The sequence below is a fragment of the Eriocheir sinensis genome, chromosome 1 (assembly GCF_024679095.1).
Source record: "Eriocheir sinensis breed Jianghai 21 chromosome 1, ASM2467909v1, whole genome shotgun sequence".
Taxonomy (NCBI): Eukaryota; Metazoa; Arthropoda; class Malacostraca; order Decapoda; family Varunidae; genus Eriocheir; species Eriocheir sinensis.
Genome location: NC_066509.1, coordinates 5,782,930 through 5,800,591, shown reverse-complemented (window position 1 = coordinate 5,800,591; position 17,662 = coordinate 5,782,930). Strand labels below are relative to the sequence as shown.

Sequence of the window (17,662 nt, the reverse complement as noted above, 5' to 3'; positions counted from 1 at the left end):
ATTTCAGGGGGATCGGGCAGGTGTCTCAACCCTTCTGTGACTCTCGGCAGGTGGAGGGAGAACTGGGCGAAAAGTCAGTCTTAGGAATAGGAAAGCAAGAATGCCTGATCAAAAGAGCGTCGTATCCAGTGGCCTTCAGGGAGATGAGAGAAGACTGCCAGGAGAGCTTGTGAAGGTGCCAAAAATTACTCCTCATAGACTGTTCACCTCATACTTTTCAGACGAAAGATGTGGTTGACAATAGCAAAGGAAGAATAGTTAGCTCATGAGGGGAAAAAAAGCAGTTAGGGCGTCAACTCGTACTTTGCAGAGAAGGTAGATGTGGTTGTCGAGAGCAAGGAAAAAAAAGCTAGATTGTGAGGGGAAAAAATGCAGTTAGGGCGTCAACTCGTACTTTGCAGAGAAGGTAGATGTGGTTGTCGAGAGCAAGGAAAAAAAAGCTAGATTGTGAGGGGAAAAAATGCAGTTAGGGCGTCAACTCGTACTTTGCAGAGAAGGTAAATGTGGTTGTCGAGAGCAAGGAAAAAAAAAAGCTAGATTATGAGGGGAAAAAATTGCAGTTAGGGCGTCAACTCGTACTTTGCAGAGAAGGTAGATGTGGTTGTCGAGAGCAAGGAAAAAAAAAAGCTAGATTATGAGGGGAAAAAAATGCACTTAGGGCGTCAAATCGTGCTTTTCTGAGGATAGATATGGTAGATAATAGCAAGGAAAAGCAGCTTGTTCATGAGGGAAAATAAAAACAGGAAGGGTGTCAGAAAAAGGCCCTGAAAAAGATCACACAACCAACACGTGTCTCCCTGGAAACAGGTCTGCAAAGGTCTCAAACTCATACTTTTCAGACGATACGTGTGGCTGACAATAGCGAAGGAAAAGTAGTTAGCTCATGAGGGGATAAAAAGGGTTAGGGCGAAAGTAAGAGCCCTTGAATGAGACCACAGCCAACACGTGTCTCTCTGGAATCAGGTCTGCAAAGGTCTCAAACTCATACTTTTCAGACGATACGTGTGGCTGACAATAGCGAAGGAAAAGTAGTTACCTCATGAGGGGATAGAAAGGTTAGGGTGAAAGCAAGAGCCCCTGAAAGAGACCACAACCAACACGTGTCTCACTGGAGGCAGGCAAGTCCTCCTCCTTCACGCCCCCGCCAGCCATCCACCTCGCACGCAATGTCACCTGTCTCCCCGCCGTGTCACCAAGTTTAGCGTTATAGTCGGGAGCCGAGCTAGAATTGGAACAGCCATTAGTAAAATTACAGTGCATGCTAGATGTGCTATCACTTTATAGAGGCACTGAAAAAAAGCCGCGATAAATTGTGCTGAATGAAAGAGGACACGCAACAGTTCAGACCGGCCGTCGTCATATGCAGGAAGGGAAATGTATGTATGAGTAAAGCGACAGATGATCTCGACCTCCACTTCCCTTCCCTCCTCTGTTTCCCTTCCCTGCCTCCACATCTCCCTTTCTCTCTCCATGTCCTCTTCTTCCCTTCAATTATCTCATCTACTTCCTTTTTATTCCTATTCCTCTTCCACCTCCTCTTCCTCCTCCTCCTCCTCCTCCTCCTCCTCCTCCTCCTCTTCTCTTCATCTCTCTCTCTCTCTGCTCTTTCCATCTCCCTTCCCTTCCTCTCTCCATATCCTTTTCGTCCCTTCAGATATCTCATCCACCTTTTTATCCCTATTCCTCCTCCTCCTCCTCCTTTCATCATCTCTCTCTACTCTTCTCATCTCCCTTCCTTCCTCAGTCCCCTTCTCCCCTTTCTCTCTCCTTTCAGTTATCCCATCCACCTTCATCCCTTTTTATTCCTTTTCCTCCTCCTCCTCTTCTGTTCATCTCTCTTTACTCTCTCCATCGCCCTTCCTTCCTCCCTTCCTGGCACGTTCCGGAGTACTGTTGCAGCATCCTCCTTCATCTCCCTCACCCTGATAGCTTTGTTGTTCCACCTCCCATGCAGCTACAAGTTAGGAAATAATTTATCTCCCTTTCTCTCATCCCCCTCCTCCTCCTCCCTTATTTTAGCTTTGCACTCGCACTGTCACGCCTAATATTGCTACTAACTCAGTGCAACATTTAAAGAGAGAGGGAGGGAGAGAGAGGGTGAGAGGAAGGCCACAAACTCTCACCATCGTTTCTCTCTCTCTACCTCCACTTGCTATGGCGCCTTTTACCATCCATTACATCCTTCCTTCCACTTGCTCTCTCCCTTTCCATCAGCGATACTACCTTCCCTTTCTTGGCTCCGGCGTCTCTACCACTCGCACCACTCCGTCCCTTTCCACCGCCCTTCACTTCGTTCCTTCTCCACAATCCATATCTTCCGCCCCCAACCATTGTGTGTGCTCCCTCTGCCCTTTCCCGCCTTTTCTACCTCGCATTATAGACCTCCCTCCCTCCTACCCATCTCTCCGCCTACGTGTTCCATTCCTCCTCCTCCTCCTCCTCCTCCTCCAGTCTCCATCATCACACCTACTTTGCTCTCCGTCATTCTTCTCCTACGACAAAAGAAAACAGTTACCCCAAAAAACTTCTTCATAAACTAATTCTTCGCCGCCACCACTACACGTCGCGATGAAGAGGAAGAGCTATTTTTTCTTCTTCTTCTTCTTCTTCGTCTTCGTCTTTAGCAGGTATATGTACGACAATACACGCCTACGTACGATAGCTAGCCAACACAAGAACAACTTAATACTGGTGGGGAAAGTAAGAGTAAGCGACATTGTGGTAAGTTTTCCTCTTCCTGTGAGAACGGAAATGAAAACTGGAAGCGCCGATCGTAAGTAATTGTAACCGCGATGGTGTATAAGTAAATTCCTTATTGTTAGTGTGTGTGTGTGTGTGTGTGTGTGTGTGTGTGTGTGTGTGTGTCGGAGTGAGAGAGATAAATAGGTAGACAGAGAGAGTAAAATAGTAATAAAAAGAGAGAAAGATAGAAAGAAGGAAACAGGAGATAAAGAGAATTATAATGTCTCTCTCTCTCTCTCTCTCTCTCTCTCTCTCTCTCTCTCTCTCTCTCTCTCTCTCTCTCTCTCTCTCTCTCTCTCTCTCTCTCTCTCTCTCTCTCTCTCTCTCTCTCTCTCTCTCTCTCTCTCTCTCTCTCTCTCTCTCTCTCTCTCTCTCTCTCTCTCTCTCCCCCCCCTCCATGATAAAAGCCAGCCGACAGCAATGAATATTTTGAAACGGACGTAGAGAGGCTCCCCAGTTGCGTAATGGTCGCGAGTATTTAAAACCGTGGATCGTAAATACTGAAATTGTCCACAACGCCTTTTTTTCCGTCCAGTCAGGTTGTTTTCGTTGTGTTGTCAGCTTTGTGCTTCTGCTAAGTGCTACCGCGGGGCAACCGGCAAGAGACAGTTTGGCGTGGTCTTGACTGCAAAGGTTAAAGGGTCTTGACTGTAAAGGTTCTTGACTGTAAAGGTTCTTGACTGTAAAGGGTCTTGACTGTAAAGGGTCTTGACTGTAAAGGGTCTTGACTGTAAAGGGTCTTGACTGTAAAGGGTCTTGACTGTAAAGGGTCTTGACTGTAAAGGTTCTTGACTGTAAAGGTTCTTGACTGTAAAGGTTCTTGACTGTAAAGGGTCTTGACTGTAAAGGGTCTTGACTGTAAAGGTTCTTGACTGTAAAGGGTCTTGACTGTAAAGGATCTTGACTTTAAATGTTAAAGGGATGGAGGCTGAAAACGTTCCGACCAAGGACACTCATGTTCAGAGCAAAGACATTAACGTTCCGAGCTGGGCCATAACCGTTCAAATCAGGGCCATAAACGTTCCAAAAAGTTCTATAAACGTTCCAAACAGGGCCATAAATGTTCCAAGCAGGGCCATAAGCGTTCAGAGCTGGGCCATAAACGTTTCGAGCAGGGTAATGAACGTTCTAAGCAGGGCCATAAACGTTCCAAGCAGGGCCACAAACGTTCCAAGCAGGGCAATGAACGTTCAAAGCAAGGCCATAAACGGTCCAAACAGGGCCATAAACGTTCAAAGCAGGGCATAAACGTTCAAAGCAGGGCATAAACGTTCAGATTTGGGCCATAAACGTTCCAAGCAGGGCCATAAACGTTCCAAGCAAGGCCATAAACGTTACAAGCAGGGCCATAAACGTTCCAAGCAGGGCCATAAACGTTTCAAGCAGAGCCATAAACGTTCCAAGCAGGGCCATAAACGTTTCGAGCAGGGCCATAAACGTTCCAAGCAGGGCCATAAACGTTCCAAAAAGGGCTATAAACGTTCCAAACAGGACCATAAACGTTCCAAGTAGAGCCATAAACGTTCCAAGCAGGGCCATAAACGATCCAAACAGGGCCATAAACGTTTAAAGCAGAGCGTAAACGTTCCGATCTGGTCCATAAACGTTTCGAGCAGGGCCATAACCGTTCAAATCAGGGCCATAAACGTTCCAAAAAGGGCTAGAAACGTTCCAAACAGGGCCATAAACGTTCCAAGCAGGGCCATAAACGTTCCAAGCAGGGCCATAAACGTTCCAAGCAGGGCCATAAACGTTCCATCTAGGGCCATAAACGTCTCAAGCAGGGCCATAAACGTTCAAATCAGGGTCATAAACGTTCCAAGCAGAGCCATAAACGTTTCAAACAGGGCCATAAACGCTCCAAGCAGGTCCATAAACGTTCAAAGCAGGGCATAAACGTTCAGATCTGGGACATAAACGTTTCGAGCAGGGTCATTAACTCTCCAACCAGGACCACAAGCGTTCCATGCAGGGCCATTCAGGTTCCAGGCCGGGCCACAAACGTTTGGGTTCATAAACTCTTCATTTCATATATATAATGGGAATGCATCAAACGTTAATTCAAAACAATATATTCCACGATAAAAGAAAATATGCGAATCCGGAATTGGGTAGCTGAATGAATAAAACCCTTAATACTTACTAATTGGTCACCTTACTACTGCTTCTATTTTGGCAAACGTTTGGAATGTAGTCACTGAGTATATTGTTGATTGATGTGAATGCTGCAGTAATATCCGGACCGTTTACTGCTGAAATGTTTCGCTGTATTTATTCCCTCGTTTCTTTCACTTTTGTTTTACCGAGTTTCTAATATCGTGGAGGACATTCGCCAGCAAAATGTTGTGACTGAAAAAAGAGATCACGTCATACAACTTATTTTAACGCATGTGAATTTTCTCAATTGTTTACTGTTTTCTAACATTGATGGATGCTTGGTTTTCCTCTTTACCGACCTTTACCGACCTTTCCATCAAATTAGTTTCTCTTTTTCTCTTTTTTTCCGCCTTTTTCCCTCGCCTGAGTGGTAGCTCCCCTTCTTTGCCGACTTTTCATCAATACTAAAGGTGTTTTCCATCCTCTGTCAACGCCTCCATCAACGTTATCGCCGTAAAAATGATGGTTCTCTCCGCCTCATCTACCTCATAAATGTTATCTTTAAAGAACGACGCTTCTTTTTCTCTCTGCACCATCCCTTAGAGTACTGCTGTTCATTTTTCTTAAACCTTTTTATTTTTCCCGAGACCCATCCCATCAAAAATACTTATCCTTCTTTCACCGCTACAAACGCGTTCTCCTTAAAAAATGTCAGTGATTTAACTTTTTTTTTACCAACTTTCCCGTCAACTTTCCTTCGTCCCGTAAAAAGGTAGATGGTTTTTCCACTCTTTTTTTTACCCTTTATCAGCATATTTACTCCCAACAGTCAAACACTTCTTCTTCCCCTTTTCCTCCTACGCACCAGGAGGCTCCAAGCGGCTCAGAATCGCCTCCTCGCTGTTCTCAGGTGTATCGGGTCGTCCATCACCCTGTCAAGGGTTTTAGTGAGCGGCGGGCGGCTTGCTGAGACTAAAGAGGCGCACCGTAAACACATTGTCGGCTTCTGGTGCTCAAGGCGGCCGCGGCGAGGTGAAGGGCCGCGGTAACCTGGAAGGGAGGCGCCGGAAGTCGAGGGATGGTGGTAGTGATTAGAGGAGCTTCGAGGAAAAGAAAGAAAAAAAAGGAAGACAGAAAAATATAAATAAAGAACGAGGGAGAAGAAATAACAAGAAGAAAGCTAAATAAGTGGGAAGATAGAAGCAATGGAGAAAATGAGGAGAAAAAGGAGGAAGGATATGAATGACAAAAAATAAGAAAACTAAAAAAAAGGAAGGAAGGAAACAATGCAGAAAATGAAGAGAAAAAGAAGGAAGGATAAGAAGAACGAAAACAAGGACACTAGAAAAGAAAAAAAGGGAAGAAGGAAATATAATAAAGAAAAGAAAAAGAAAAAAAGAAAATATGAAAAGAAAAAAAGAAGAATGAAAGTAATGAAAAGGTAAAACGAGAGAGAGAGAGAGAGAGAGAGAGAGAGAGAGAGAGAGAGAGAGAGAGAGAGAATCATAAATTACCCAGCGGACCTTCCTGCATTTTTCAAGAGTGTGTATGTTGTTGTTGTTATTGTTGTTTGTCGCTCTGTGTTGATATAATATAATTTTGCTCATGTTATTATTACTATTACTATTATCACTGTCATTAAAGCTACACCACCACCACCTTTAGCGACAACACCACCACCACCAACAACAACAACAACAACAACAACAACAGCTTCAGCAACAACAACAAGGCATCGCTTAAAACTCAGCACGTGACCAGATTTATGATTTGCGTCTAATGCGCCGAGCAAAAGAAAAAAAAGAAGAAAAGGTGCTGCACAGACCCGCCAAGAAAGGGAAGGAAGAAGAGGAGAGGAGGAAGGAGAGGAAGAGAAGGGAAAGGAGGATTAGGATTTGGAATGGAATGAGGAGGAAGAAGGTGAGGAGGATTAGGAAGGGAAGAGGAAGAAAGGTGAAGAGAAGGAGAAGGAAGGAAAAAAGAACAAAAAAAGAACAAAAATCGAAAGAAGAATAAAAGAAAGAAAAGGAGGAATAAATCGAGAAGAAACAGAAAAAGGAAGATTAAAAAAGGAGAAGGATAAAAAAAGAGGAGAAAGAAAACAAGTGCAAAAGATAGAAGGAAGCAGCGAAGGAGAGGAAAGGGAAACACCACCACCACCTACCTTCACCTCCTCTTCCTCCACCGTCACCACCACTAGTAACAAGAAGGCCTCGGCAGTCTTGTCACGCCCTACTCGCTGTAAGGACCCAAGGAATGCATTCACAACCACATTACTGGCACTCGGCTCCCTGTCCGTCACTCTGGCTGGCTGGCGGACGGGCGGTGGGCGTGAGTTGCGGCCGAGAGTGGGAGTCAGAGTGTTACGAGACGCTTGTGGCACGTTGCGGTGGTGTAGCCCTGGCGACGAAGACGAAGACGGGGATCGCGGGGGAGAGTGGGTGGAGGGGCTGTAAGGCGGAATGTCAGTCGATAATGTTTCTGCTTGTTTTTAAATGGTGTTCTTCGTTTCATCGATTTGTTTTTGGTCACCTACGGAGTTTTTGCTTTCGTGATCTTTAGTACTCGGGATATTTGTGTTTTTCATCTCTACCGGAAGCCAAGTTTGAGAATGTATATTGCTTTAAGGGTAGAATAGAGGGACTTACTAATCGATACAGAAATAATCTCTCCTTTGGTACTATTGTGAGACTTCCTAGACGATTTTTATAGTTATTATTAAAAGGAAATGCTATCTACGGCGTTGCTCTGTGAACGTAGTAGTAGTTATTGGAGACCAGGGTCGGGAGTAAAAAAGGCGAATATAAGCCTTCGTGTGTGTGTAGCGCGCCCTGTAGTTTACGCCGCTGTACCGTGCCTGTGCTGCCCTGAGTGACGGCCTCGGCGGGATTATACAGAGGAACAGCGAAAGGTGTGCGTGTCCGCCGTATGGGTGACACTTGTCCTGCGTGCTTTATGTGGGTGTATGGAAGAGCGACGAGGGGCTGGCGTGTGTGTGAGTGTGTGTGCGAGTGCGTGTGTATGTCTGCCTTTGTGTGTGTGGGTGTGGGGGGTGCGTTCGTCGGCCTTTCACCCCCCTGACGTTGTGTTGTTTGATGTGTGTTGCCCGTTAATAAGTGTTGCGAAACATTACGAGTCTTTGCATGTCCGGGTTTTTGCGAGCGTGATCCATTTAACGCCTTCTTCCTCGGATAGGTGGTGGCTGAACGGATAGCAAGACGGCCCCGCGTTCAGAAGGACGCGAGTTCAATCCCCGACCGGTGCCACCAAGCTGGGATTTTTCAGCGGCCGCCGAGTGGCTTAAAACTACCCACATGCTGTCCAGAAGATCACCTATCAACCCGGACTCTAGATTATAGGATTAAAAATGAGCTCCGGGAGGGCAGCATGAGCCAATGCAAGATGACGCCGCTATAAACACTCGCCTGCGCCAGAACGGGCTGGGCCGACCATCAGGACCCACCGGGAAGAAGCCTTGGACCGACCATCAGGATCCACCGGGAAGAAGCCTACCGGCGCAATAGGCCACGACGTAAAAAAAAAGAAAAAAAAAAAAGGGGCTATTACACTGGGCAAATTTTCCGTGGATCTTCAGTTAAACCACGATATCTGCTGGCGTGGTTCTCATATTTCCGTGGTTTTCTGACGTGTCCATGATCTTCCAAAGCTACGGTAGATTTCACCAAAGGAAGACGGTATTACTCACCATTATCATCAGCAGCAATAACAAGAAACAAATAAGAGCCACACTAGCGGAAATCGTGGTCTGACTGAAGATCCACGGAAAACGCCGAAGCTCATTTCACACGTCCGGGAAGGAGCACGTCTTATCGCTGCCCTCCCTGCCATTAGCTCCGACACGTCCGACTTAGAGGGGTGTGTGGAGCCTTGGCGGAGAGGCGTGAATATTTCCTTGGGCTCAGTAGTGTTCATTTTCATATCCACAGTCTGATCATTTATATACAATTCTATCTTTTCGCTCAAATTTATATCCAGCGTTTGACCATATATGTATAATTACTTTTTCATTGTTATTATATTGTCTGCTTGAAACATTTATGCATCACTTCGCGGACATGAATATTGTTAGTTGGTTATGTCTTCTATATTTCCAATCCGCCGTCAAGATTTAGCGGCCCAGTTGCATGGATTTCATTTGCATCGTTTTGAAATTCACCCGTCCGCTGCGATTGACACGGATTTGGCTTTCAGTTGTAGCCTAGTATCACATAGCTCCAGGTCTTTCTCTGCCTCTGTGGTGGATAGTGGAGTGTTTCCCATGTGGTATTGGTGTGCTGGATATCCCCTCCCAAGATGCAGGACTTTACACATTTTTCTTCATTGAATTGTAGCAGCCACTTTTCGTTCCACTCCTGTAGCTTGGTGAAGTCTTACTGTAGGAAATCCACAGTCAAGGGGTTAACAAGCTGCTGTGGTGTAACAATGCATCGTTAAGAGATAAATGTAAGACGCATGTGAGATTGCAAATAGCTAGGTATTAACGCAACAAAAGGATTATCATAAATCAGGAATTATGGTGAGATTAGGCAAACAATGGACAGCGGACGATAAATATAACCAATATAATAAACTGATCTCAACACGAACCACAAAACATGACTAAATACCGTGCTAAAAGTAAGGAAAGCGAAAATTGTTTAAGCGTGTAATCTCCTTTTCTCTCTCCTCCGTTCTCTCTCTCTCTCTCTCTCTCTCTCTCTCTCTCTCTCTCTCTCTCTCTCTCTCTCTCTCTCTCTCTCTCTCTCTCTCTCTCTCTCTCTCTCTCTCTCTCTCTCTCTCTCTCTCTCTCTCTCTCTCTCTCTCTCTCTCTCTCTCTCTCTCTCTCTCTCTCTCTCTCTCTCTCTCTCTCTCTCTCTCTCTCTCTCTCTCTCTCTCTCTCTCTCTCTCTCTCTCTCTCTCTCTCTCTCTCTCTCTCTCTCTCTCTCTCTCTCTCTCTCTCTCTCCTCTCTCTCTCTCTCTCTCTCCTCTCTCTCTCTCTCTCTCTCTCTCTCTCTCTCTCTCTCTCTCTCTCTCTCTCTCTCTCTCTCTCTCTCTCTCTCTCACTAACCTCTAACCATGTAGTCAGCTCAGTGTCAATCGGTTCATTGATCCCTCTACAGACCCGCCGCCTCCTGCCACCCGCCTGACTGTTAACACACGGGACCTGCCGAACATGTATTAGCCCCCGCCGGACACACACTGCCGCTTATATTGCCTTCGTGCTCCAGTAATACATTCAGACCCGATACTTCCCGTCCGGCAAATGTCCAGCAAACGACTCGGGACTGTTATTGCCGCCACACTATCAGGGATAACACGCCAGCAGGTTTTTTTACACTTTTTTTTTACTTAGTTACCTACCTACTCAGTCCCTCTCTCTCTCGTACCCACCGTTGCCAGACTATCGTACTCAGAGCATAGTATTTACCGGTTTCTGACGCCTAAGTATTGCCAAGAAACATCAGGATCTAACTCTTTTAACGATAACTATAGATGAGTTTCGTTATTGGAGCCCAGAAGACAGTTTTGGAGTAGGAAGTCGGGAAATATAAGCGGCTGAGTACGACAATCTGGCACCGTTGCTCCCACCCCACTCTTCTCCCTATATACTACCTACCTGACCTCTCTTCTCCTCCCTTCCCGAGACGCTGAAAGAAAGAGCCGGAGAGGAAAGACTAACTGTATATGGCTCCAGTAAAATGTTTGTGAGTGTTTCTTCTCGTCGCGTCGCAGCTAAATAACAGATTAGGCCCAAAAGGGAGCACTAGTCAAGACGAATACTTTCCAGCGCTGTATGTCTGAATGGTAAATAAATTAACTTCCCTCCCTTTTTTTCCGGCTTAGCGTCAGTAATGGAGCAGGCGGAAGACTGGAGTTCATTCCCTCTCGCTAACAACTCCGCCCGCTCCCTCTCGCTTTCCTTTGCGCTGCTGTCGACAGGAAAGTGAAAGAGGAAGTAGGAGGAGGAGGAGGAAGTAGAGGAGAAGGCGAAGGAGGAGGAGGAGGAGAAGGAGGGCGATGTAGGATGGTGGGATTTAACAGATGAAGAGCTGCAGGAGGTTTGGCAAATACAAGGACGAGTTTTGAGTTTGGCCGGAAGCTGAGACGCCCAAGACCATCTGTGACTTCCATTTGTACTTCGACATTCACCCAAGACATGCATCCTACCCTAGAGCACGAAGTAATATGAAAACGATCTAATACATACCCCGTTTACCGTTAATAACCTTCATTCTCTAAAGTTTTCGCTCATTCTCTTTTCTGTCGCTCATTAAGTAGTCGAGGGAGCAGTTGAAAATGCTTAAGGAACGATTGTTGAAAGCTAAAACACAGAGGACAAATAAAACTCTTAACTGTAATAGAAGAAAAGTGCATGGAGGCAAGATTTAAGCGAAGGTGTATGGATGAGTATAAATCCGGGGTAATTCCGTTGAGTTATCACGGTTTTAAGTAAGATTCATTACACGCTCTCGCCGCCTTTTTCATCCGCCTAATGCCCCGCCGAGTCGCGCTCAGAACACAATTCCTTTTTCCCTCAGCGCTGCAACAAACCGTGACGCCGCGCCTCTCCTTGTTTGCAGCGGACGACTGTTTCCCCTCCCTTCGCGGCCTTGTTGTCCTGAGCGCCGCCGCCGACTGATGATCATGTCCAACCAACCGGTGACCGAGAACCTGCCTGCCTGCTTGCCTGTGTGTGTCTGCTTTTTCCTGTCAGTCACCCGCCCAGAAACACACACGCACACCCACCCACGCACGCGCACACCCAGTTACAAGCACTCACTGTTCGAAAGCGTGGCATTACAAAGGACTGATACATTTGCGAACCGCGGAGTATAGAGTTTTATCGAGGCCTAATAGAGCAAGTCACCGTTCGTTGTCCGGATGCAGTAATAGCGAAGTGTATTTTTTTCTTATTATTATTGTTGTTGGAGGTACGTAATTAATCGGTGCTTGAGTAAATCGTGGACTCTGCTTATGTCTTTCAGAGTGTATATTGCAGAAGTGACGATGGTATATTTCGGGCATATTCAGAGTCGTATTATTAAGCATTTCGGCGCCCAAGTAGGCTACACACATTTGACAAGGCTTTCGTAGGAATTGGGGTCATTTCCAGGGGTAGTATTACATTTCGGCGCCCAAGTACACACATTTGACAAGGCTGTCGTAGGAGTTTTGGGGGTATTTCCAGGGTAGAAGTACACACATTTGACAAGGCTTTCGTAGGAGTTTTGGGGGTATTTCCAGGGGTAGTTTTACATTTCGGCGCCCAAGTACACACATTTGACAAGGCTTTCGTAGGAGTTTTGGGGGTATTTCCAGGGGTAGTTTTACATTTCGGCGCCCAAGTACACACATTTGACAAGGCTTTCGTAGGAGTTTGTGGGCATTTCCACGGGTAGTTTTACATTACTGCACCCAAGTACACACATTTGACAAGGCTTTCGTAGGAGTTTGTGGGCATTTCCACGGGTAGTTTTATGACCCTGGTGGTTGTTTGATCCTTCTCCTTAATTACCACTCATAAGAACCCGACTGATCTCCTTTTTGACATCTGAAAATAGCTGATGTGAGAGCCGAAATCGTCTAACAATAATGACCTGTGTCAGACTTTCCATCCCTAGCCTTTAATAACAAACGCTGTGTGGCCGGCAGAAAAGAGAAAGATTTATCAGGCTTAGACCATCAACTATTCCACTTTTGTATTTGTTTTCTTATCGTCAGGGCTGGAACAGTGTCAAATATCTTTCTGGTCGGTCTGCCTTCACACCACCCAGGTTCACGTGGCAATGAATCCTCTATAAACTATTCAGGGTGTCGAGCGGTGCTTCTGACCCGCGCCGGAAAACAGTGAGTGAGTGAGCGAGCTGCATGGAAAACCGACGAAGTGTTATATTTTTGTTTTTACTTTCGCTCTTCTCACTCGGATCTTGGCGCCGCTTGTCCTGAAATATAATGCAGTTAGGCTTGATGATTCTGGCTTAGTCTTGTTTTAGTGCCAGCCTCGTGTCCCAGGCTACGTTTTCCTTTTACTTTTTCTTTTTTTAGATTTATGGATCGGGTGAGGACTGAAAAAGAAAAAAGGTGTACGTACGGTTTGTCAGAGCTCTGCATGGTTACCTATTCCCCTCCCTCCCTCCCTCCCTTGCTCCCTCCTTCCTATCCATTCCCTTCATCCCTCCCTTCGCTCCCTCCTCCCCCATGTTGCCTGTCAGTTCGGCGCAGGAAAACTCGAGCGTTCGATGCCAATAATTCGATGGTACAGCCGATGGAGCACCACAGAACACACACACACACACACACACACACACACACACACACACACACACACACACACACACACACATACACAGACACACACACACACACACACACACGCACGCACGCACGCACGCGCAAAAAAAAAAATCGTGGCAATAGAGTTCAATCTGAATATACTTTTGTTTTAGGATCTTTGTCTACCGGTCAAAGTGAACATAATCCCGTGTGTGTGTCTGTGCGTGTGTGTGTGTGTGTGTGTGTGTGTGTGTGTGTGTGTGTGTGTGTGTGTGTGCATACCTGGCCGTCTACCTGCATACCTGTTTGCTTATTTCTGTTAGCCCCTGTTTATCTGTCTTTTCCCTATCTATACATCTTCCAGTGTGTGTGTGTGTGTGTGTGTGTGTGTGTGTGTGTGTGTGTGTGTGTGTGTGTGTGTGTGTGTCCCGTCCCGGCAGGAATACACCGTTTCTCTGCGACTCCATGTGTTTGATGTTTATTTGGCATTTGTATTCTCGCCTTCCGAACTCCAGTCATGCAGCGCTTAACGAAGACCGCTGCGTCGACGTTAAGTTTGTGACGTCAAGTTCTGTTAAGATGAAGATGAGGTCGTAGGTGTGATATGAGTCTGGATGTGACTGTTGGGTGTGTTCGATATTATGGGTGGTGTTCCCTGGCGGAGTGGAAAAATTTGGGCGGCTTTTCCGATACCCTACGCCCCTGTCCACCCAGCAGTGAATGGGTACCAGGTATTAATCGGGGGTTGTGTCCCGTCTCCTGGAATCTGTTCCCTTCTCCTATAATTCCTTCCCCTTCTGTCTCTCTCCGGCATATGACTTCAGATGTTGCGCCGACTAAACGAAACTTTCCAAACTTTCCAATGGGTGGTGTGTGTTGGGGCGTTGGGGAAAAGTCTGTGGGGGAAGGTGCTGGCTAGTGCGAAGGGGATTATGGTTGTGATGGTCGCATGTGTGCAGGTGGCGTTGGGACGGGGTTGGATTGGGACGCCAGTGATTCATGTCCCCTCCAGAGGCCGCGTGAACCCAGTTATCGCCGTGGGTGCTGCAACTCTCCAATTTCTGTTTTTCCATAACTGACATCGACGTTTTTGTGTGATTAATCTGTGCACTATGTTCGTCTCTGCATACAGTGCATATAGATTGTAAGTTTCCCCTTCCTGGCTATAGTTAACGGAGTCCCTGATGGTGCATGGATAATGATAATGATGGTGAGAATTGTGAAATTTTGTACTCGCTACGCTGATCTTCGCCGAGGTACATATTTCTAATGCGTGAATGACCTTTCGCCTCGTAATTACCTCGCCTCGTGTTGCAGCATGAATAATTAACTAACCCAACTACATCGAACCTAATATAACCTGACCTGCTCCCACCCGCCAAATCAGTAATAACCTCATGTGAAAAGGCTATGGTAGTTTACATATTAGTCCCTAACCTAACATCACCTAATATGTCAGAGCGGAAAATGGTTATGAAAAAAGATGAGTTAAAAAAAAAAATTGATAAACATACATAATTATAAGTGAGTTGAACCCTCTCGAACGCAACGCCTGGACGCACTATTTCCTGAGAGGGGTGATCATCGGCCCTGTCAGTCAACATTAACGAAGCAGACGAGCAGCCGGAAACCAGTAAAAAAAACATTCTCATTTACTAATGCGGCGCCATGACCGCGTAACCCAATCAATCAGTCAATCTCATTTGCTAGCTCGTAAATAATAAAGGATGTTTTTGATGGCGTCATGCATCAGACCGAGTTATAATTTTGCAGTTCATAATATTAATGTCATCTTTGTTTATTGGAAAATGATGTTCCAGACTTTTTATCTAGTTTTATTTATGCAGTTTTTGGTTTACTTTTCCTTTCCCCATTATAATTTTTCACATACTGTTTGTCTAGACTGCAATAAGCCATCATGCAACGCGCATATAATTCCAGTATAAGACTGTATCACCGTATATTAATATTTTGTTAACTATTGCTTTATTTTTTTTTCCTATCTTCTCTTCCTTAGCTGTTCATTCAAACTGGTCGATAAATGGTTAATGTAAACTGTAGTAACTCGTATGACACACTTTCCCTGTTTCCTGAACTACAGGGGCTCAAAGGCCAAAGAGACGATGATAAGCAGAGTCCACAAATGTAATCTGTCCATCTGCAGTCATACTTAACATAATGTTTGTTGTAACGTGTTGAACGTACTAAAAATACTGGCTCTTATATAAGTGAGAAACAGAGAAAGAAAGAATTATGAATGATTAAAATTATTCTGGCTTGCTTTAAAGTTGACTGATGTTATTTTTGTATACTTGACAGAGCAAGATACGTAATTTCACTTCTCCAAATTCGACCTTTCTTCGTGATTTCCGACAGAATGTTCCCGCCTCCCGCCTGTCGTTGGGGAGTGGGTGTTGTAGCACGGCGATCCTTTCCCAACGTCTGTCGTATCATGTAAGTAGCGCTTTTTCAGTTCAAGAAACAGATTCCTGCATTTCTAACTTATTTTGCGCATTTGCAAGATGATTTTTATATGATTTTATATCCGTATTATTTTTATTTATTGGGGGAAGCAAAGTTCGACCCCGTGGCGCTGTGGTTATCATGGCTACCTACGAAACCACGGGGCCTGTATTCGAATCCTAGCCTTGCCAGTTTACGCTCAGCCCTCCCAGTTGTTCATCTTCCCTTTCGGGCTGGTCGACAAATGCTGGGAAAACCAAGGGAAAGTAAACTGTAGTTACCCGGATGTCACACTGGCCTGTGTCCCGGAGTATTGGGTTCTCACCTACCACAAAGGTAGGCTTAAAAGCCAATGCGACGGAGATGAGCACTGGAGCGAGGCGTAGCTATAGCGCATGCCCTCAAATTAACCTTTACCTCACTTTAAACTCACCCCGTTGTCGCTGTGTAAGATTCACGTCCGCCACACATGGGATCAGATATTGAATGAAACAAGAAGACAAAGCACATTATATAGCGCTGACCCGTACGTGTCCTTTCCAATATTGCCAATAAATATAGAATAAACAACATTTTAGCCATTCTTGAGGGATCTTTCAGGCTTTTTCACGCCTTTTCAAGTTTGGTAATAAAACTCGCTTTTATGGACACTAAAAGCAACGCAAAGATTACGCAAGTACCTCTTTATCGCGAGGTTGCCCAAAACCACCAAAAGTCATCTGACGATCAAATGTCCGCCATGATGATGCATATCGCATAGCAACGAAAGTCTTAAGGAGCACTGACGCAGAAGAGAGAGATATGAACACCATGATCGTCTTTTTCCCTTTAACAGCCTGGACCGTCTACACCCGTGACTTCCTTAAAGCGGTGTGGCCGATGCATGAAGCCCTCGACACCCAGAGTAAAGTTCGCCTCTCGCCGTCACTGCTCCGGGTTCAGGGGGCGCACGAGGATTCCCGAGGACTTGTCGGCCTGGTATCGAGACCCATTTGCATATGCAGAAACCACAAATCCCACTCGCTTAATGGTTGCTCACCTTTACTTGTAAATATTTGAAAAAGATAGAAAAAAAGCTTGACGCTGTGTACTTCGGGATAAAACATTCATTCCAATAAATGTCACGTCCTCTCGAATCGATTGTCCAGGACTGGCGAGGGACAGGCAGATACACTACAGCATCCGTGATTACACAACCAGAAGACAGAAATAACGTGATTGCACCTTTCCGTAAGTGCAATGTATTCAATGTATAAACCGGCCTTTAACACCTATTTATACTGAAACTGGGAAATTAATTCAAACGAGGCATATTTTTCCTTCGTCAGACGTGAACCTGTGACTTTCACGCAACGTACACGACACATTTCATATTTCCTGCTATGGCCCAGGTGGCGCAGGACGTGTAAATCCTCTTTGAAGCTCCCTTTAGCTGACTTTCCACTCTTTTTTTTAATCAAACTTTTCATTTTCATAACAGTTTCTTAATAATGCAATAAACGTACTTCTGAATAATATTAATGCGCTTTAGTACGTTATGCCCTGAAATATAAAATTCAAAATGGAGCATGGAAGGGGAGAGGCAAAAAAAGAAAATTTCTGAAATGTTTGTTACAGTGGAAATGGAATAAAGGTGAGGAACTAGCGGACTGCACTTTTCATCTTAAGCCTGATGGCCTAGGGGGTCTCAAGGGTAGAACGATACGTAGCAGAGTGGGAAACAAAGGACACGCTTGACTATACTGCAGAAAGGTCAGACGCACCTCCCTGTCCATCACTCTGAGGCGGACGAACCACCGCCACCACACACCCCGCGTCACCGTCACCCATTACGTCACCCATCAACTCAACCACAGACCTCCCCAAACATGCTGCTCACCCCACATCACCGCAACTCGAGTCATCCAACAAGCCACAACCCACCGACCTCCACCCCACATGCTTCTTAAGACACTGACTAATAAACAACGCCATAGAAACCACCTCTGCCACCTACGAAAGCCACCCATCACAACGCCTCACCACTACATTCCACCTCCCCACTCTTCCCCAACCACATGCTACCGAACCACGACGTATAAAAGTC

The 17,662-nt window shown here is 45.6% G+C and overlaps 1 long non-coding RNA gene across 2 annotated transcripts in view; it reads left to right on the top strand.

Moving 5' to 3' along the window:
* Nucleotides 1-17,662, top strand: part of LOC126984801 (uncharacterized) — a 102,818-nt gene that overhangs the window by 23,361 nt on the left and 61,795 nt on the right. The window contains exon 3 of one of the 2 annotated variants that reach the window (XR_007737888.1): nt 15,490-15,567. The exons of the other annotated variant lie outside the window; for it this stretch is intronic. This is a non-coding gene — a long non-coding RNA (uncharacterized LOC126984801). The remainder of the gene's footprint in view (nt 1-15,489; nt 15,568-17,662) is intronic. 2 annotated transcript variants of the gene reach the window in all.